This window comes from Cervus elaphus, chromosome 9, assembly GCF_910594005.1.
Source record: "Cervus elaphus chromosome 9, mCerEla1.1, whole genome shotgun sequence".
Lineage (NCBI taxonomy): Eukaryota > Metazoa > Chordata > Mammalia > Artiodactyla > Cervidae > Cervus > Cervus elaphus.
Genome location: NC_057823.1, coordinates 23,520,203 through 23,542,611, shown reverse-complemented (window position 1 = coordinate 23,542,611; position 22,409 = coordinate 23,520,203). Strand labels below are relative to the sequence as shown.

Sequence of the window (22,409 nt, the reverse complement as noted above, 5' to 3'; positions counted from 1 at the left end):
TGGAAGAGGTGACAGGTATATGGGGGCAGGAAGCCGAGGGATCTGAAGCTGGCCGCCCCAGGCAGAGAGGTCACCCTGAAAGAAAGGAAGTCTCTGTGAGTGAACCCCGGGGGTGGGGTGGGTGCCGGTGCTTTAGAGCCATCCTTCTCCAGAGGCTGGGAACCCTGCTCCGACTGGAACCCTGGACGGAGCCAAGCCTCTGTCTGATGACTGGTGTGCATGGCACGAGGGGCTCCAGGGCAGCCACATCCAGCTGTCAGGGTGACCCAGAGGCTGAATGCCAGCCTCCACCCTTCTCCCCACGCTGCACCCGCTGCCCTGAGAACAGACCACCCGGGGAGTCACCCGCCAAGGCCAGGGGGAGAGGCAAGCAGTCACCTGTCCCCTCCACACACAGCTGGTACCAACCTCCCATGGGAGGAGGAGGAGGCTGTGGGCTATGGAGACCCGTCCCCTTCGGCCACACAGGTACCTCAGCTTGGGCTCCCCGGGGACCCCTGCAGCTGCCAGGCCACTGACTACACATCACAAGCCAGCAGCTAGGGACCTCTCTGGTGGTCCAGTGGCTAAGGCTCTGCACTCCCAATGCAGGGGGCCCGGGTTTGATCCCTGGTAGGGAAACTAGATCTCACATGCTGCAACTAAGAGTTCACCAGCTGCAATGAAGACTGACGATCCTGTGAGCTGTAACTAAGACCTGGTGCAGCCGAATAAATAAATTTAAAAAAAAAGAAGAGGAAAGAAACTGAAAAGCCAGCAGCTAGCCCACTCTTGAGTTCTAGGGAGGCCCGCCCTGGGGAAGCCAACAGAAGCCCCTGCCCCCTGCTCAGCATAGGCCAGGCATCCAGAGATGCAGGCTGGCCTCGGGCGAGGCTGTTTCCCCCTGGCTCCGAAGGTCCCCTGTGGTTTCCAAGAGCCGGCCCCTCTTTCTGCAAACATTAGCTCTTTCCACAAACTAACGGTGTTTTTTTCCACCTACACAAAGGGACGCGCCGCTGCTGCCATTCCTGGGCCAGGGTGAGTCTTTCTCAGTGGCCCAGGCCCAGGAGGCTGGCATAAGAGGCCACCGGGGAGACCCAGCTGGGTCTCAGCCTCAGGAAGGAGGGGGCTGGAGCAGCTTTCTATAAAGCAGGGGTTCCGCCCTTGGCACTGCTGACATCCGAGTCTGTCCCTGGCGTTGTGGGCCGTGGAGCAGCATCCCTGGCCCCCACCCACTCAACACCAGAAGCCAACCACAGTCATCCCCGGACATGGCCCCGTGTCCTCTGGAGGCAGAATCACCCCCAGGTGAGACCTCTGCCTTGAGGAAGTGCTGGGTGAGACACAGACATAGAGGGAGACACCTGGCAGGAAGAGTGCTTGCCTGGATTCAGGGAGGTGGAGGGAGGTGTCCCCAACTCCTGCTAAAGGTCAGCACTGGGCTCTCCCGTGGCCTGTGGGGTGGGGAGACACACCACTGCTGGGCTGAGTATGTTGAGGCATTGGGATTCCAGGGTGCAGAGGTGGCCCCTTACCACCAACCCATGCTCCCCTCGAGGGCTGGGACCCTGATAGCCTGCCCTGGGAACAGGGCAAGGTCTCGATACCTGCGGACTCTGTGCTTGGGAATCCACCTACGGGCTAGAAGGTATCTGTAACCCCCATATTGATACTCGGGGGTGGGGTGTGCAGTCATTCGAGGACAGAGGCAGAGCAGTGAAACAATTTGAGTCAACAAGAAGCATTTTCCCATCTGCGGTGGAACCAGGCAGTAACCAGGGTCCTTTTCCACCATTCAGGGCCACGTTTTTGGCTTTTGGGGGTTTTTGGGGGTGATTTTGTATCTAATGGCCCCAAGCATAAAGCTGAAGAGCTGGCTAGGATCCAAGTGCAGCAGGGCAGTGAGGTGTTCACGGAGACAAAAAGTGTATCAAACGAGCTTCGTTCAGGCAAGGGTCACAGCCCCCGCAGTGACTTAATCAAAGAACTGGTATCAGATCGGGTGTCTCTAAACAGAAGCGCACGTCACACGAGGCTGAGTGGGGATTGGTCCGTGACAACAAGGCGACAGAGGCTCTTGGGAGCCTGGCCCCGAGTGTCCCCAGGAGCGGCGTGCAGGGTTCACTAATCAGTGTTTGTGGCAACTGTTTGGCCCAGAACTGCTGCCAATGATGATAATCTACTGTTTCCATGTTTTCTCTTCTTTATGACCACAGAGGGAACACAACGTCATGTTCCCAAATCGAGAGATTCGGTAAAGTCACAAAGATCATCCATAATCCTGTCGCCTTGATTTTTTAAAAAACATATACACATATCTATCCATTTTTACAAATTCAGGTCCTTTATACTATTTGATTACCTGTCTTTTAAAACTTTTCTTAATTTGCTTAATATCACATTGTGAGGGAACCATTACAGTTAGTGCCCACCCCCCCCATCTCTTCAGACTTTTAAAGATGCGAATGTTAGGCTTCCCTGACAGTCCGTGGGTGAGAATCTGCCCGCCAGTGCAGGAGACACGGGTTCAATCCCTGGTCTGGGAAGGTCCTACATGCTGAGAAGCAACTAAACCTGTGCACCACAATTACGGAAGCCTTCATGCACTAGAGCCCGTGCACCACAAGAGAAGCCCCTGCAGTGAGAAACCCTCTCACCCTAACTAGGGAGTAGCCACCGCTTGCCACAACTAGAGGAAAGCCCAAGTGTGGCAACAAAGACCCAGCTCAGCCAGAAATAAATAAGTAAAAAACAAACAAACAAAAAAGATTCAAACTTGTGTTCATATGTGCAACCATATAAGCTAATTCACCTGGCTGGCATCATCTGTAAAAGTTGCATACTAGGCTAACTTTGTTGGACTTAACGAAGAAATGGGACTTATGAATGTGCTTTTGGAAGGGAACTCATTCATGCGTGGGGACTTATTGTATTTTCCCATGCCATCACAAATTCTTCTAACACTTGATTTGGGGATGATTTTAGATGGAAAGAAAAGGGACAAAAACAGCACAGAGAATTTGCATCTGCCCTCAGCTCTTCCTAAGGCTGCCATCTCGCCAAAATGAAGAAATGAACACAGGCACCTTACTCTAAATTCAACTCCAGGCTTTATCTGGATTTCGCTGTTCCCCTCGGCCCTCCAAACAATATCTGTTCTGTTTCAGGGTCCCATCTATAAAACTAATGCTATGTTTAGAAACAGGATATTTTTAGATGTACCATAATTTATACGATTAGTAGTAGTCCCTTGAACAGCAAGGACATCAAATCTATCAATCCTAAAAGGAAATCAACCCTGAATATTCACTGGAATGAATTCACTGATGCTGAAGCTGAAACTCCAATACTTGGCCACCTGACTCAAAGAATCGACTCATTGGAAAAGATCCTGATGCTGCGAAAGGTTGAGGGCAGGAAAGAAGCGGGCAACAGAGGATGAGATGGTTGGATGGCGTCACTGATTCAATGGACATGAGTTTGAGCAAACTCAGGGAGATAGTGGAGGACAAGGAAGCCTGGCGTGCTGCAGTCCATGACAGTTGAACACAACTTAATGACTGAACAAGTATGATGTATACATATTGTTGCCCATTATTGGATGTTAAGGTTGCTTATTGTTCTTTTCTAAAATATTAATTAATTAATTTTATTTGGCTATGCCAGGCCTTAATTGTGAAACTTGGGATCATCTGTCGTCATTGTGGTATATGGGATCTTTAGTCGTGGCATTCAAACTCTTAGTTCTGCCATGTAGGATATAGTTCCCTGACCAGGGGTCAAACCCGGGCCCCCTGCATTGGGAGCACAGGGTCTTAGCCACTGGACCACCAAGGAAGTCCCATGGATATTTAGGTTGTTTCTGATTCTTTCCTTTACTTAAATCATTATACCACAAAAATCAAATGCACATGAAACAAATATCCTAGAATACAAAATTCTGTGTACACCTGTCTTTCCCTCCCCCTCGAGGATGAATTCTTAAGAGTTAACTCTGAGTTTAAGGGCTTCCCTCATGGTGCAGTTGGTAAATAATTCTCCTGCAATGCAGGAGACCCTGGTTTGATTCCTGGGTGGGGAAGATTCCCTGGAGAAGGGACAGGCTACCCACTCCAGTATTCTTGGGCTTCCTTGTGGCTCAGCTGGTAAAGAATCTGCCTGCAATGTGAGAGATCTGGGTTCAATCCCTGGGTTGGGGCGATCCCCTGGAGAAAGGAAAGGCTACCGACTCCAGTATTCTGGCCTGGGGAATTCGCAGAGTTGGACATGACTGAGCGACTTTCACTGAGTTTAAAGGTATAGAGGACTTGATCAACTACTGCTTGGCCTTCAAAAAGATGGCAAAACGGTGCCAGCAGGGCCACCAGGCTGCTCACTCACCCACTGCCTCAGCAGGCCTGGGCACCAAGCTATTTTCTCAGATTCAGACACCTGTTATTTTCTCACACTCTTTTTTTTTTTTTTTTTGGCTGTGAGACATGTGTAGGATGTTAGTTCCCCGATCAGGGATTGAACCCTGGCCCTCAGCAATGAAAGCTCGGAGTCCTAACCACTGGACCACCAGGGAAGTCCCGCTACACTCTTTTATTAACATAGGACATGCCAACAGGAGAGTGTACAGATGGCTCATGTATAGACCATGCATTTAAAAAATGTGTGCACCTGGGTCACCATCACCTGCATCAAGACAGAACATTTCCGGGACCCCCAAAGGCATTCCAGGGCCTCCTCCCCAAGGGAATCACTATTCTGATGGAATTACTTTTTATTCTTCTTATCATCATCCTGACTTTTACTTCTGAAGGTGGGAAAGAGGGTACAGATTCTGACCACAGGATGGGCCCATTTCGGTGAGAGGAACCTAGAAGGTTTTAGAAGACAGAGAGCCAGCATCTGCTCAGAGAGGGAGAGGAGTCCGTCTCTCTGGCCCAACTGAGGTGCAGGGAGGGGATTTTGAGCAAGCTCTGGCCCTGGCTCTGGGCACTTGTCTGGACATCAGTTCTCTGCTTCTCTGAACCCTAAAGCCCCATCTGTAACATGATGACCCACGACATTACTCTCAGGGTCAAGGTGAGGATGAAACAAGACAAACACGGTGCCCATTGAGGCGGGAAGTACGGATCTAATGATAAAAATAACACAGTGGATGTGACACACAATACACAGGCACGCCTCATTTTATTTCACTTCATGGATATAGAGTTTTTGTTTTGTTTTTTACAAATTGCATGTCTGTGGCAACATGTTCCCGCAAGGAATAAAGAGTGTGCTGCTTTGCCCTGAGTCCAAGGAAGTGGGGGTGGAGATGGAATCTCCTCCTGGTAAGGAAGCTGTGGAAACTGTTGAAATGACAACAAATGACAGAAGGCAGGACACAAACTTAGTTGATAAGGAGCTTGAGAGGATCAAGTCCAACTGTGAAGAAAGTTCTCCTGTGGGTAAAATGCCATCGAAGGGCACTGGACATGACGGAGAAACCATTCATAAGAGGAAGAGGCCATCAATTCTGCAGACTTCATTGTTGTCTTATTTTAAGAAACTGCCACGCCCCCCTCCCCCTGGCCACAACATGGAGGCAGGACCCTCCACCAGCAAAAATATTACAACTGGCTGAAGGCTCAAGATGATGGCTAGAGGCTTTTGGTTTTTTTTTTTAAGCAACAAAGTATTTTTTATCTAAACCCGAATAGTGAGAAGTAGGAGCTGTGGCTCTGGGATCAAGGGCAGAGTGGCCTGGGTCAGTGGGAAGGCCTTGGGTCCTAGGCTGGCGTGGGTACAGCTGGGGAGGCCCGGCTTCTGGATCCCTACTGATATGATCCTCGCTTCCTGGATGGTGGAGCCTCGATGGGGGAGGGGCTGGGCTGGGGTCATAGGGTATTGGGGTGAGACGGTCATACTCATTGAGTGTTTACTCTGGGTCAGAAACTAAATTTCCCTTCTTTCTCCTGAGAAAGGTGTTGTGGCTGCTTTGCAGACCCAACCTACAGGGTCCCTGATGTTTTGGGAGACACAGGCTGCTCCCTGGTTCAGTAGTGAGACAGGGAGGAAAATTCCAGAAAGCTTGGCTCCTTGACTGTGCATTTTCATTAGCATGGCCTTGCTAGTCGGATATGACTGAGGCGACTTAGCAGCAGCAGCAGCAGCAGCAGCTGTATATGCAGGAGTGGAGGGAGATGGTCACACACGTGTGTGTGTGTGTGTGTGTGTGTGTGTGTGTGTGTGTGTGTGCAGTTGGAGGAGTGGGTCACTAGGGCAGGGGGTCTTCTCCAGCGCAGCTCTGCCCCCTATGGGACATCTGTGGTCATCAGGACTGGAGGGCTCCTGGCGTCGAGTGGGTGGGGGCCAGGGATGCTGCTCCACACCCTACAGCCCCTAGGACGGCTCCCCCAGAGGATGAGTGGCTGAGGTCAGCATGCCCAGATACAGGAGATGGATGAGGGGTGGTGGACCCAGTCCCAGTCTCCACACAACCTCCTCCTGGCCTGGGATTCTGGTCTCCACCTCTGGGACCCTTTGCCTAAAGCTCTCATCCTGGCTGTTCTCAGCTTAGCTGCTCAACCTCCAAAGGCCTCTCCTGCTGCTGCTAAGTCACTTCAGTCGTGTCCGACTCTGTGCGACCCCATAGACAGCAGCCCACCAGGCTCCCCCGTCCCTGGGATTCTCCAGGCAAGAACACTGGAGTGGGTTGCCACTTCCTTCTCCAATGCATGAAAGTGAAAAGTGAAAGTGAAGTTGGCCAGTCATGTCCGACCCTTAGCGACCCCAGGGACTGCAGCCTACCAGGCTCCTCCGTCCATGGGATTTTCCAGGCAAGAGTACTGGAGTGGGTTGCCACTGCCTTCTCCAAACGGCCTCTCCTAGAAGGCTTAAAAAATATATCACTTGCTTTCTTTTTTTTTTTTTTTTTAGTCTCAGAGATGCCCAAGAGCACAGCGTCCAGCGGAGGAAGCTGCCCTGGCAGGGAAAGAAACCGGAAGTGCTTCTCACAGATTTTCACCAACTCTTCTGGGGAGAGAGGAGGGTAATCCCCTTCCTCGGGCACTTCTCTTAGAAGTTTCTCTGCATTCTACTTCTTAGAATGAAACTGGGCTCCAGGGTGAGCACTCATGCCCTCCACCCGCTCGGGGCTTTGCAGCAAAACTCCAGCGATTCAGAAGGTTCACAGACTCTGACTCCCCGGCGCTGCCGCTACCACCTGCCCTCAGCCTGTCTTCTGCCCAACAGGGGGCCAGCTCCTTACGGCTGCAGGGGACACACCTACAGCTGGTGCTGAAAATAACAAATAAACTATATATATGTATATATATATATTTTTTCTTTTCTTTTCTTTTCAGTTGAAAGCTATCCTTCAGTATTTATGACAGGGTCTCTTCCCCTCAGCTCTGCTGACATCGGAGTTGGCTCATCCTCTGTTGGGGGCGCTGTCCTGGGCACTGTGAGGGGATTTGCAGCATCCCTGGCCCCTCCCCCTTGATGCCAGGAGCAGCTCCCTCTGGAGTCATGACAACCCTAGATGTCTCCTGACATGGGTCAGTGTCCCCTGTGGGGCAGAGTTGCCTCCACCTCTGTTCCACTGAGAATACCTTGTTGTTGTTTAGCCGCTAAATCATGTCTGACTCTTTGCGACCACCAGGCTCCTCTGTCCATGGGGTTTTCCAGGCAAGAATACTGGAGTGGGCTGCCATGTCCTCCTCCAGGGGATCTTCCCCACCCAGGGATCAAACCCTAGTCTCATGTGTCTCCTGCATTGGCAGGCAGATTTTAGACCCCTGAGCCATCTGGGTGGATAAATTGGAGCTGTTTGAGTGGGAGAAAGGGCCTGTTGGTTCCTAGCCTCCAGGACTAAATCCCCAAGAACTGCAGACAATCTGGGATGAGGAACCAGTTATCAGGGGTTCCCAAAGTTTGGAATCCCCTGGGGTGATGCCCCACCCACCTGGGGGAACTGAGGCAGCTGGCTGGGGTGTGGCCCATTGGAGGGGCCCCAAGCAACTTCCATGGGCAGCCAGGGTGGGACTCCCGAGTGAGGCTGGCTCGCATCCACAGGAAAGAGAGGCCCAGGCGATCCACGGGCTCTGTGCTCCCGGATGGGAGGGTGGGGTAGGGCATCCGCGTGTTTAATGATGGTAGGAAACAGGAATGAGAGATCCCGTTCCCGCCCTTGGGGAGCTTTCTGTTTGGTGGGAGGATGGGAGAAGGGAGGGATTCTCAAGATGCAGAAATAGATGCTCATAGCATATCATATAAATGCTACCTACTAACACACATTTTTCTATAAAAGGCCAAATAGGAAATATTTCAGAGTGTCTGTGGCAAAAACTCAACTCAGCAGCTGCCACAGACAACATGTTGTGGGCGTGCTGTGTGCCAATAAAATTTTATTTGCAACAATAGGCAGAGGGCCAGATTCCATTCCCTTGGCTGCAGTTTGCAGAACCCTGAGCTGGAGAGATGAACAGCCTTTGAGATAAAAGAATGACAGAAAGTTCCTCCAAAGGTTAAAATAGAATCACCCTCTGACCCTGCAATTCCACTTCCAGGCATGTACCTAGGAGATATGCAAACACATGTCTACACAGAAAAGTGTGCACAGTGTCCAGAGCTACATCATCCATAACAGCCAAAAGTGGTCAGGACTCAAATGTCCATCAACAGATGATAGATAAACAACTGTGGTCTCTCCACACATGGGAGCATCACTCAGCCATGAAATGGGGTGAAGCCCTGACATTTGCTACCACATGGATGGACCCTGAGAACACGACGCTCAATGAGAGAAGCAGACACAGAAGGACACACAGGGTATGATTCCACTGATGGGAAACGTCCAGAACAGGCAGATCCACAGACACAGGGAGTGGGTTCCTGGTTGTCAGGGGCTGGAGGAGAGAGAATAGGGTCTAGGGTTATTTTGGGGGTGATGAAGATATTTTGGAATTAGGTAGTGGTCATAATTGTACAACCTTGCGAAGGTACCAGAAACACTGAATTGCACACTTTAAATGTGTAAATTTTACGGTGTGTGCGTCGTGTCCGGCTTCAGTTGTGTCTGATTGTTTGTGCTCCTATGGGCTGTAGCTCACAGGCTCCTCTGTTCATGGGATTCTCCAGGCAAGAATACTGAAGTGACTTGCCACTTCCTCCTCCAGGGAATCTTCTCGACCCAGGGATCGAACCTGCGTCTATTGTGTCTCCTGCATTGGCAGGTGGATTCTTTACCATTGGGCCGCTTGGGAAGCCCAAATTTTATGGTATGTGAATTAGATCTCATTTTCTAAAAAAGGAGTTAAGTATGAGAAGCTTCCTGCAGTATACAGTGTCCAGGCCCAGAGCTTGAGGGTGGGTAACCCCAGGGCTGGGGGTTCCATGGGAGGCCCTGGCTGGACAGGCCCCAGAGTTCAAGCCAGGATGTGGGTGATCAAAGCAGAGAGGACAGGGGGCCAATGAGTGGAGCCACACAAATGTGGCCCAAAATGGACATGCCTGCCATGTAGGGAGTTTGGGCCTCTTCCTAGGGGTGGAGGGAAGTTTCCATGCTGGCAGTGATGGGTTCAGGGTGGGAGGATAAGAAGCAGGGCCTCATCATGACTTTTGAGATCTCTCTCCAGAAAAAAAAAACTAAACACACTTTATGACCACATTGGTGTAAAGATGAATGCATCCAGGCTGGGTTACCATATTCGTGGTTATCGTCTGATGTTACGTTAAAGCATTCTCGTGGGCTTCCTAGATAAGCAGATCTGGAGCCCAGGTGGGAACAGCCTGGATGAGAACCATGAGGGGGGCCTGGATGGAGGCCATGGTGGGGAAGGAGAGGAACTTAAGTGGTTGAGAAGGTTGGGGAGGGATCAACAAGGATCTGAGGTTCTGGGAGGCCCTCCTCACCCAAACGGAAGTGTAGGTTGTAGGTGAGAGGAGGAGGTGGTCCTGAGACTGGGGAGATGGGGATGTCTACCCTGAAAACCAAGGCCACCCCCAGACACATCCTTTTTTCTGAGAAGTCACTGCAGCCAGAGGAGCAGAGCCCAGCCTTTGAGCAGGGCGCATTCTGGGCTGGGCGTGGGGGCAGGGGGAGCCATGGGGACACCGGCTTTCAGTGAAGAAGAGTTTGGAGCCAGCCTCTGAGGAATGTGCTTGGTTTGGGAGTGGGAGTCTTCCCGTGATCCTCTGTGGCCTTCCACCATCCCCCTGCCCAGGCCCATCACCCGTAGCGTCTCTTCCGTAACACTTACTGACTGAGCTGGAGGACTCCTCTCCAGATTCAGGGAAGACACTTGGGGGAACCCCACACCCTGGTGTGGGGAACATAGTGTCTCTCCCACATCAGATGTCGCAGCCCTAACCCCAGACCTCAGAATGCACCCTGATTTGGAGGCAGGGCCATTGCAGGAGTAACATGTGGGTTCGATTCCTGGTTCAAGAAGATCCCCTGGCGGAGTGCACAACAACCCATTCCAGTATTCTTGCCTGAAGAATCCCCACTGGCAGAGGAGCCTGGCAGGCTACAGTCTATGGGGTGGCACAGAGTTGGACACAACTGAAGCGACTCAGCACGCACACACGCAGGAGTAATTAGTGAAGGTGGGGTCACACCAGAGCAAGGAGGGGGCTCCTAATTCAACATAACTGGTATCCTTATAAGACAGGGACGATTAGACACAAACATGCACATGAGGAGGAGGCCACGTGAGACAGAGGCAGAGACAGGGCGAGGTGTACACAGATGCCTCGAGAAACCCTGGGGCAGACCCTCTCTCACGGCCTCAGATGGAGCCAGCCCTGCCGATACCTTGGTCTCGGACTTCCGGTCCCTGGAGCTGCCAGAGGACACGTTTCTGTTGTGTGTAACTCTGGTACAACAGCCCTGGGGAACTCACACACACCGCTGGGTGCTGGCTTGGTCTGACGCCGTGGGGAGGGGCTGGTGACAAGAAACCACAATCAGGGTCCGCCGTGGACATGTGTCAGTGCCTGCCAAGCTGGAGTCTGAGCTTCCTTTTCAGGAAAGCCTGAATTTTGTTCAAAATTTAATTTAAAAAATTAACTCTGGGAGGCTAATGACTATAGCGAAGGTTCAGAGCTGGGAGTGACAGAGAGAGGTGGGTGTCAGGGAGGAAGGGGGACTTCCTGCGGGGTTGGGTGGGGCCAGAAGGGCAGAGGCACTGGGAGAGCTTTTATTTTTTTTTTAACTGTCCTAGGTGGCACAACTGGAGAAGGAACTGGCAACCCACTCCAGTATTCTTGCCTGGAGAATCCCAGGGACAGAGGAGCCTGGTGGGCTGCCGTCTATGGGGTCTCACAGAGTCGGACACGACTGAAGCGACTTAGCAGCAGCAGCAGCAGGGGGCACAACTGGTAAAGAATCCGCCTGCCAATGCACGAGACGCAAGAGACGTGGGTTTGATCCCTTGGTTGGCAACCCACTCCAGCATTCTTGCCTGGGAAATCCCTTGGACAGAGGTGCCTGGTGGGCTACAGTCCATGGGGGTCACAGAGTCGGACACAACTGAGCGCACGCACACACACGCAGATATACTTCACAAACAATTCACCCTCTTGACCATTTTTAAGCTCAGCGGTACTAAGCACATTCACATTGTGGAATAACCATCCCCACCATCATCTCCAGAACTTTCTCATCTTCCCAAACGGAAACTCTGTCCCCCTGAAACACTGACTCCCCAGCCCCTCCCCCCGCCCCTGGCCCCACATCTTCTTTTCTCTGTGGATCTGACTCCTCCAGGGACTTGCTGTGAGTGGAATCAGACAGTGTCTGTCCTTCTGTGCCTGCTTCTCTCACTGAGCATCATGTCCTCAAGGTCCATCCATGTTGTAACAAGTGTCAGAATCTCCTTCCTTTATAAGACTGAGTAATATTCCACAGTGTGTGTACATCACATTTAGTTTATCCACCATCCACTGATGGACACTTGTGGTGTTTCCACCTTTCAGCTATTGTGAATACATTGCTGTGTACACGGGAGTACAGGTGTTTCTTCCAGCCCCTGGTTTCAATTCTGAATCCAGCGGTAATTCTAAGCTAAGTTATTTAAGGAACCACCAGACTGTTCTCCATGGTGGCTGCCCCAGGCACATTCCCATCGACATGGCAAGAGTGTTTTAGTGTCTTCACATGAAAACATGTTCTAAGTTATATTCTTATCTGAGCCTCAGTGTCTTCAGTCACGTCCTTGATGACTGCAATCATGAAACTAAAAGACCCTTGCTCCTTGGAAGAAAAGCTATGACAAACCTAGATAGCATATTAAAAAGCAAAGACATCACTTTGCCGACAAAAGATCTGTATATCAAAGCTATGGTTTTTCCAGCAGTCGTGTATGGATGTGAAAGTTGGACCATAAAGAAGGCTGAGTGCTGAAGAACTGATGCTTTCAAATTGTGTTGGAGAAGACTCTTGAGAGTCCCTTGGACTGTAAGGAGATCAAACCAGTCAATACTAAAGGAAATAAATCAGTACTGAATATTCATTGGAAGGACTGATGCTGAAGCTGAAGCTCCAATACTTTGGCCACCTGATGTGAAAAACTGACTCATTGGAAAAGATTCTGATGCTGGGAAAGATTGAAGGCAGGAGGAGAAGAAGCGACAGAGGATAAGATGGTTGGATGCCATCATCAACTTAGTGGACGTGAGTTTGAGCAAGCTCCAGGAGATGGTGAAGGAAAGGGAAGCCTGTCATGTTGCAGTTCATGGGGTCGTAAAGAGTAGGACACAACTGAACACACTCACATACCTATTTAGTGGGTTCCTGGCTCCTCCCACAGGCTTGCTGGGTGGCCCCATGAAAGACGATGTTTGGATGTTAGGCTTTGTTTTGCTTTGGCGGGGAAAATATTTGTCCCCGGGCTGCTGGGGAATGAGGGAAGAAATGCTGGTTGGGTTGTCTTGCGTGTGCGTGAGTGTGTGTGTGTGTGTGTGTGTGAGTGTGTGTGTATGTGAGAGTGTCTGTGTGTGAGAATGCGTGTGTGTGTGTGAGAGTGTGTGTGTGTGAGAATGCGTGTGTGTGTGTGAGAGTGTGTGTGTGAGAGAGTGTGTGTGCCTTCCTTGGGGACCCATCTGGAAAGCTGCTGGGAGATGAACAGCCCAGGAGAAGGGATGCCACCCGCACGCACGCACGCACGCACGCGCACACACGCAGACACACGGATACACGGTGCAGGCATGCGTGTTCCTAGAGCAGGGGTCACAGGGCTGCTGGCCTCCGAGACTGAGTTTCCCAACCCACATGACGTGCAGACATACAGCTGGGAGGGCCGGGGAGACCAGCAAGAAAAACAAACACGCTGGGGTCGCTTCCAGCAGCTAGCTCCGTCCGGGCCTGCACGTGGGGCGCTGGAACTCGGCACGGGGTGGGGTCCAGCCCTTCCTGCAGGGCCAGCATGGCTCCTGGACACGTGCAGAGCCCCCTGGAGAACGGGGTCAGTGGCACAGGAGGGGCAGGGCCTGAAAGCAGCCTCAGGCTGAGACTCTGTCGTCTGGGGAATGGGGAGCCAGGGCACTCTCTTTGTCCTGAGCTCACTGGCTCTGCACACGGTCACCCAGGCCACCGACATGTGTGCAAAGCCTGGCATCTCTGTTTCCTCTGCAGGGCACAGGCTGGGCACCAGGGCAGCGGGTTCATTTTCTATGTTGAATGACAAATCTCTACCGTCTAGTGTCTCAGGGTTGGGGGCTCAGGAGTCAAGGCACAGCTAAGCCAGGGCTCAGCCCCAGGGCCCCCACGACTGCAATCCAGGTGGGGCTGGGGCTGTCGGCTCATCAGCGCCTCGACTGGGGGAAGGGTCTGCCTCTGAGTTCCCTCAGGCTATCGCTACAGGTGCCTCCTCAGGGCTCAGGACTGGGGTCCCTGCTTTCAGCTCTCAGATCCCACAGGCTGCCCCCAGGTCCTGGCCACGTGGGCCCCTTCGCTCACCCTCTCATCACGTGGCAACTGACCTCATCGAAGCTGGCAAGAGGGGGTGTCGAGGGGCCTGCTGTAGGGAGCCCTAGAGGAGGTAACCCATACACGGGCCTGACAGCCTGTCACCTCTGCCACCCTCTCCTGGGGAGAAGCAGGTGGTGGTCTCACTCAGGCTCAGGGAGAGGGGACTACGCAGGGCAGGGAGCGGAAGGGCAGGTGGGCATCTCGATACAAACTCAGCACATGCCCGAGACCACCTTCCCAGGCCCGAGAGCTGAGAACAGACACGGAGAAGGCTCACAGTTCTCAAGGCAGCTGAACTGGGACTCCGAGGGGAGGAACCCAAAGTGGGGAGGGGCCTCCAGCAGTGGATCTGCTGTTACATGTATTGTAGACACGTATAACGTGTATGTAACACACATATACATATACACGTGTACTTATAGCCCATGTATATAGTATGCTGTATGTGTGTTATATACTTATATGCATGTATTACACAGTTATGGGCTTCCCAGGTGGTGCTAGCGGTAAAGAACCTGCCTGCCAATGCAGGAGACATGAGACGAGGGTTCGATTACTGGGTTGGGAAGATCCCCTGGAGGATGGTATGGTCAACCCACTCCAGTATTCTTGCCTGGAGAATCCCATGAACAGAGAAGCCTGGTGGGTTACAGTCCATGGGGTCACAAAGAGTTGGACATGACTGAAGCGACCTTGCACACATGCATTACACATTTATGGGCTTCCCAGGTGACCTAGTGGTAAAGAACATGCCAGGTAATACAGGAGATGAAAGAGGCTTGGGTTTGATTTCTGGGTCGGGAAGATCCCCTGGAGGAGGAAATGGCAACCCACTCCAGTATTCTTGCCTGGAGAATCCTGTGGACAGAGGAGCCTGGCGGGCTACCATCCATGGAGTTGCATAGAGTCGGATACAACTGAGCACACAAACACATTACACATTTATGCAAACATATTATGCATACTACATATTTATACTCATGAGCAAATCTAAAAACAAAGTAGGGCTTTCCCACATAAAGCAAATGGAATTCGAGTGCAGCGTCACATCACAGAGGGTGGTGGTTTTGAGGTGAGGTTCTGAAACTCCCTGAGGGTCGACTGGCGGCAGAGCTGGGAGAAGCTGGTGCCAGAATCGGAGCTCCGAGAGGGCCCCATAGCATCGCCCCCTACTTGATTTTTTAAAAAATATCTATTCATTTATTTATTTGGCTGCACCGGCTCTTAGTTGTGGCATGGGATCTAGTTCCCCGACCAGAGATCAAAGCTGGGCCCTCTGCATTGGGAGCACAGAGTCTTAGCCCCCAACTTGATTTTATAAAGCTATTTGTGTTTTTCTATTTGATTGAACATCATCTCAGTTCTTTGTGGAATGAGGCAGAATGTAAATAACTCCACAGAAACAGCACTCAGAGCACAGGTGACAGACTCGACTCTTGCAGGCGAGAGCATTGGTGAGGACCGCTCGGTCCAGTGTAGAGGACCCTTGGTTCTAGTATTCCAGGATCCAGGGACCTGGACACAGAAGCCCCTGTGTGCTGCGCCTACAGACCCCTGGGTGCTGCTGAGCCAGGCAAGTCCTTCTCTGTAGGGTGGTGGCGGTCCTGGGTTAGGGTGCTGGGATTGTTGCAGCATCCCTGCCCCTCCCCCTGGAAATCACACAGCCCCAGTGTCCACAGTGGGAAGGGGTGCAGTGGGGTGGGGGGCCTGGAACCTGTGTGTCCTGCCTCCTGGGTTGGGGCTGTGGACCCAGACTGATCCCCTGCGTGGAAAACCACCAGCCCTGGCTGGGTGCCAGTGCCGCTTGTCTGCGAGGGGCCAGGAAATGGCTGGGAGGGACGGTGGACTGGACAAACATCCCGAGAATGCAAGCCGCTCCTCTCCCCTGGCCCTTGCCTGCCCGCCCTCCCTGCCTGCTCTGGAGGGACCTTCACTCTGGAGTCCTGCCCCTGCCTGGACAGGGCCAGACACAGAGGCCTGGGAGATGGCTGCTTGGACACACCTGGCACGTGTCAAGTTAACCACAGCAAAGGGGGCCACCCTCCTGGGTCTCAGACCTTCATCCCACAGAGGGACGGTGAGTTTGACACTCATACCCTTGGCTGGTGACTCACGGGGGGCCCAGGGAGGGCCCTGACCCTCACCCTGGCTGTGGGGCTAGTTTTGGGAGCCGGGCGTCCAGGGAGAACGGAGAACAGGCAAGTCACAGGCTGGACGTGGGGCAGGAGCCAGACAGCAGGCTCGGGGCTGGGATGCGAGCACACGGTCGGTTCCTCTGGGGGCAGAGGCGGGCAGTGCTTCTCCAGGCCAAGGGACGCCAGACTGCCAGCACCCCCAGAAGCAGGGGAGCACAGAAGGTACCCCACCTCAGCAGCAGCTGCCCTGCCCACACCCTGACCTCAGACACTCAGCCTCCAGCCCTGCAGGGGATAAGTCCCTGTTTCTTAAGTCCCTGGGTTCCTGGTGCTGTTCTGGGCCACCCCAGATAGCTCAGCAGGTACCATTTTCAGAGCTGGTGAGGACCATGAGGCAGGAGAGAATGAGATTCCGATGCTATAAATGGACAATCTCAAACAGGGAAGCAGGACTTCCCTGGCAGTCCAGTGGTTACAACTCAGTCTTCCAATGCATGCGGCAAAGGTTCGATCCCTGGCTGGGGAGCTAAGATCCCACATGACTTGGGGTCAAAAAACCGAAACAAAACAAAAAAACACAAGCAATATTGTAACAAGTTCAATAAAGACTTAAAAAATAGTCTGCATCAAAAAAAAAAAAAAAACTTAAAAAAAAATAAAACAGAAAAGTTCCTAACATTTTTATCACCTTGGAGCTGGGAGAACTTCTCTTGGATTCCCCCACCTGACTCCCAGTCCACCCACCAGTCTGCTGGTGGCCTTTATTCTGCCTTTCTTTCAAGCTCAGTTTGGCTACTGCCTCCTCCAGGAAGCCTTCCTGGCTTGGCTTTGCCCTGGTCATACTGCCTGAGTGCCCCTGCCTCTCCAGCCACTCTGCTAGGCGACATCAGGACTCTAAGCCATCTCTGAACCCCTGGTATCCTGAGCAGACATTCAATAAGTATTTGACAAACTAAGAAGTGAGAAGTGGGAGGGATGTGTGCGGGGAGATGGGTGACACATGCCACAGATGATGTCACCCCCTCCCCCCATCCCACCTTCAGCCTCAGCCCGTGACCTCTGCCCCTGTCTGCACAGGAGGCTCTCATTGGTCCAGATGCCCCTCCCCAGTTCTTGAGGGTCCATTTCTCATACCATCTTCAGCCCCAAATCAGGCCATGAGGAAGATTCCACTTGTAACCTGTAGACCAGTCTCCACGGTCCCCCACGTCAGAAGTGTGATCTTGAACAATCCCAGCCTCACAAGTCGTGAATCTATGGTGCGGCCTCTACCTGCTCCCAACAGGGTTTGCCTTAAGGACAGAGAACACCCCCATAATGAGACTAGAGAGAAAACAACCAAAAAAAAGGACAATCTAGGTGACAGAAAGGTAGGGAGGGGGCGGCCTGGATGCCAGGTGCCAATCTTCTCACTTGCAAATTGCCCAGGAGGGCTCCCTGGAGAGGTCAGCTGAGTTCCCAGACTGCAGGAGGGTGAGAACTGGCCTCTGCGCCTCCCTGGAGATCCTTGAGACACACCCAGCATCCCTGCGTGCCTGGTGAGGTCCCCTCACTGACTCCTCATTCAACAGATGTTAGCTCAGAGGGATGAAGCTCTGCTCATGGCCAGCACAGCTCTGCGGGGTGAAATCCTGAGGGTTTTCACATGCTCATGTGTTGCTGTTCAACACGTGCTAGGGGAACAGTGAATGTTTAGGGGGATGGGAAGGTGTGGGAACAGTTTGTGGAGGGCCCAGCATGCGGCTAGTGCCCTGCTGGGCGCCTGATGTTGTTCCCATAACTCTCCTTAACGTGGGACATGGCATCTTCCTAGGAGACTCCCCCATCCCCTCTGGTTGGAGTTAGCACTATGGTCTACGGAATTACCAGTTCCCCACAACAAAATGAAATGGCAAGATGGGAAATACTTCGTCACAGGTACGAGGGACAAAACCATGAAGTCCTTCATATATAAAGATTTTCAATTAATCAATAAGAGATGAACGAACCAACTTAATGAATGTGGGGTCCTGGATAGGATGGAAAAAGGAAAAAGTTCATTAGTGGGAAAACCAGTGAAATTTGAACTGGTTCTAAGCTTTAGTCAGCAGCACCGCAGCAAGACTGGTTCCCCAGCTTTGACCAACGTTCTGTGGTTAAGGAAGAGATGGAGCCCAGGGAAGCTGGATAAGGGTGTAAGGGTACCCTCTGTCCTGTTGTTTCTGCACCTCTTCTCTAAGTTGCCAACTATCTCGAGATGAGATTAAGGTGGTGCAGTAGAAGGACATGTGCTCATCTTCTCCTGCCAGAGCACCAAAATCACAACTAGCTGTTGAACAACAGGAAGATACTGGAACTCACCAAAAAAAGATATCCCACATCCAAGGACAAAGGAGAAATCACAGTGAAATGGTAGGTAGTGTAGTGAAGTTGCTCAGTTGTGTCTGACTCTTTGCAACCCCATGGACTATAGTCTACCAGGCTCCTCTGTCCATGGAATTTTCCAGACAAGAGTACTGGAGTGGGTTGCTATTTCCTTCTCTGGGGTATCTTCCCAACCCAGGGATCTAACCTGGGTCTCCTGCATTGCAGGCAGATGCTTTACCATCTGAGCCACCAGGGGTAGGAGGGGAACAATTTTGATAAAATCAAATTCTATACTCACTGGGTGGGCGACTCACAAACTGGAGAAAAATAATACCAAAGAAGTTCTTCCGCTGTTGTGAAGGTTCTAGGCCTCACACTAGGCTTCCCAGCCTGGGGATCCAGCCAGGGGACTGGGAATCCCCAGGGAATCTGACTTTGAAGGCCAGAGGGATTTGATTACAGAGCTTCCAAAGGACTGGGGCAAACAGACACTCTTCGAGGGCACAAGCAAACTATCTCAAAATCTTAAAAATGAACTGTTAACAATGAACATAGGGACCTCCCTGGTGGTCTAGTGGCTAAGACTCCATGCTCCCAGTGCAGAGGGCTCAGGTTCAATCCCCAGTCAGGGAACTAGATCCCACATGCTGCAACTAAGACCTGGCACAACCACATAAATATAATTATTTTAAAAATAGATGACACACAGATAGATGACAAACAGATGACAGAGAGACACAGAGAAATAGATGATAGATAAGGCCTGGTGTTCTGCCAGCCCCCCGCTGGGCGCTGTCCTGTCACATCTGTAGGTCCTCCAGGGCCACTCATCGCTCCAGCCTGGCCCCTCTGCACCCTCCCCACACGCTGCCTTCCTTCTGGGCCCAGAGCCAGACTCCACAAATTTCAGGTGTGCTCCTGGCTGTCTCCCCCTTGGCACTTTGGACATTCAGGGGCGGGTCCTCTTCTGGGGGATGTCCTGGGCGCTGTAGGGTGTTGAGCATCCATTCCCCACACTGGACGCCAGGAGCCCCACCCCCCACCCTGGTGTTGTGATGAGCACAGACATCCCAGCCACCACCTCAGGATCACCGGGTACGGCCCACACAGAGCTGGGGGCTTCACCATGGCTGACTCACAGACCCAGGAGGAGACTGGGACTGGACCCTTTCTGGGCTTCCATCTGGACCAAAGCCTTTCCTGATGGGACTTGGGTCTCTCTTGCCCCCTGGACCTCACCTGTATCCCCATGCTGCTTCCTCTACCTGGGGAGGGCTCTGGTGCTGACATGCTGCCCCGGTCCTCAGCAGACAGACGCATGGTCACTCCTCACCGGGATTTCTGTGATAAGAACTCCAGCTGCCTTGGAGTTGCAGCTGAAGTCTGGGAGTGTCAGGGGACCAAGAGGAGCTATCGCTTGGGACTGGGAATGCCAGGGGCCTGGGTTCTGGGTTGTTATGATGACAGGGAGCTGGGCCTCGGGAATGGGATGTGCAGCCGCCACCCACTGACCACTGACTGGCTGGGGGCTGCAGGTGAGAATCTGCCCTGGAGGGAGGGCAGCACAGCGGGGCTGCTGAGTCACTCTGGGGCTCGTGGCATTTCACAAAGGTTATTTAACTCGAGGCAGCGTCATGACGATCACTGTGGTGTAAAAGGACTAAGAGGCCGTCTCAGCTTCCAGGGGCTTGCAGGAGGAGCATCTGACTGCTGCTCATGAAACAGGACTCAGAGATGCCAGGAAGGCTCCATGCTGGTCTCCTGGGGGGAGGGGGGTTAATCTTAGCCAGGGTGTCCCAGCCAGGCCCTGCTGACCAGAGGGTCCTTCTCTGTGGGGGGCCATCCTGGGTTCTGTGGGGTTTAGCTCAGCCTCCCTGGCCCCACCCCCTCAATGCCAGAAGTTCCCCCAGTGTGATGACCACAGATGTCCCAGACACTGCCCAGTGTCCTGGTGTACAGAGTCGCCTGGGGCGAGCCTCCTGCGAGGTGACGGCCAGCCTCCCCTCCCCTTGCCCTGCCTCCCCTACCACACGCACCGTGAATTCGGTCGGCATCTGGATCAAACACATCAGGGTTGGAGGGAGGGGGAGGGGCCTGATGCTGGGCTCTGGGTTCAGAAGAAAACAAGGTCAGAAAGACACGATGACTCAGAGAAAATGCAGGGAGGGGGAGGCGGGGTGTGCTTTGCCAACAGGCTCCGCTGGCTCCTCTCTGGGGAGCTGGGTGCTGCCTTCTCCTTCCCGGAAAACTCAGCAGTGCAGATCAACTCCAGATAAAGAGACAAGGACGGTCCCTCGCTGCAGGATTTCGTGGAAGGGGAGCTTGGTTAGATCAGCATTTCCTCCTTCTTGGTGCCCCTCCCACACACACACTGTTCTCAGTGTTAAGCCTCTGGGTGGCACCCCACTTGGTCAGCAGACACTTATCAATGACCCCCCCCACTCTCCTCTGCAATTCTGTTTCCTGAGTAAACGTTCAGGAAGGAAGAACCATGGAGGCCAGGCCCCCCATCTTCACTTCCTGGCTCAGGGCTGGCAGCGGGGTCCCCCACCTGGCAGAGAAGGGGGTGGGGATCCCAGACCACTGAGCTGGCAGAATGCTTCCTAGGACCAGGGGGCAGGGCAGGGGTGCTGGATAGAGGGGGGCAGTGGGGGAGGGATGGGCAAGATCCAGATGGTGAGACACACTGGGGATGCTCAGAGGCTTATTTCTTGTGGTTGGAGGAGATGTCTGCAAGCATGAGAAGGTGGGGTGACAAAAAAATGAGGAGGGGTGGGCTCGGAACTGGGATCTCAGTGTGAACGCACAGCTCCTCTAGCAGATAGGCAGGCAGATAGATAGATAGATGGTAGATGACAGGTAGATGACAGACAGATGGTTTTTCCAGTAGTCACGTATGTATGTGAGAGCTGGACCATAAAGAAGGCTGAGTGCCAAAGAACTGATGCTTTTGAACTGTGGTACTGGAGAAGATTCTTGAGAGTCCCTTGGACTGCAAGGAGATCAAATCAGTCAATCCTAAAGGAAATCAACCCTGAATATTCACTGGAAGTTCTGACGCTGAAGGTGAAGCTCCAATACTTTGGCCACCTGATGTGAAGAGCTGATTCATTCGAAAAGACCCTGATCCTGGGAAAGATTGAGAGCAGGAGGAGAAGGGGGCGACAGAGAATGAGATGGTCCGATGGCATCACTGACTCAATGGACACAAATTTGAGCAAACTCCAGGAGACTGTGAAGAACAGGGTGTGCTGCAGTCCATGGGGGTCACAAAGAGTTGGACAGGACAGATGATAAAGATAGACAGATAGAAGGCAGATATTAATAGATAGAAAAGCATACATACACAGATTCTTAGACAGACGACCGATAGATAGGTAGGTCCACAGGTAGGTAGACACAACCAGCCACCTAGAAGCCATGACACCGCAAAGGCACACGACGAGGCTGGTCCGTCCCCCACACAGGTTGATGGTCTCTGTGAGACTCTTCCACTTGAGACAACAGGCCTCTAAGAAGATCCCTGTGCCCGTGGAGCAGCAGACCTCTGTCTTTCTCTGCATCCAGTTATAGGTTCCTGACCACATGCCAGAGGTCTCACTGCTTGTTCACCAACACCCAGCAAAAGGGGAGACTCAGGTGATTCTTGACAAGTTGCTCATGCCCACATTCAACTGAGAGGGGAATGGTAGGGGAAAGCCCAGCCTGGACCCCATCCGGCCCACTGCTTGCTTTTGTGAATAAAGTTTTACTGGAACATAGCCATCTACATTCCTTTACAAGAAGTTTCTGGAGGCTACATGGCAGAATTGCATAGTGGCGACAGAGGCCTCCTCATCTCCAAAACCAAAATTAGTTGCTACCTGGCCTTTTATGGGAAAATTCTGTGGACCTCAGGGTGGCTGGCAGCTCTCAAGGGTGCTGAGAGCATGACCGTTCCTCTTCTGCTGGAGGCTTCCCACACTTCTGCTCCGTGTTCACAAGGGGACTACCGAGCCGGTGCT

The 22,409-nt window shown here is 52.5% G+C and overlaps 1 protein-coding gene across 5 annotated transcripts in view; it reads right to left on the bottom strand.

The window, feature by feature from the left end:
• The window catches only part of GNG7 (G protein subunit gamma 7), a 137,424-nt gene that overhangs the window by 31,794 nt on the left and 83,221 nt on the right, over positions 1–22,409 (bottom strand). The window lies entirely within an intron of this gene.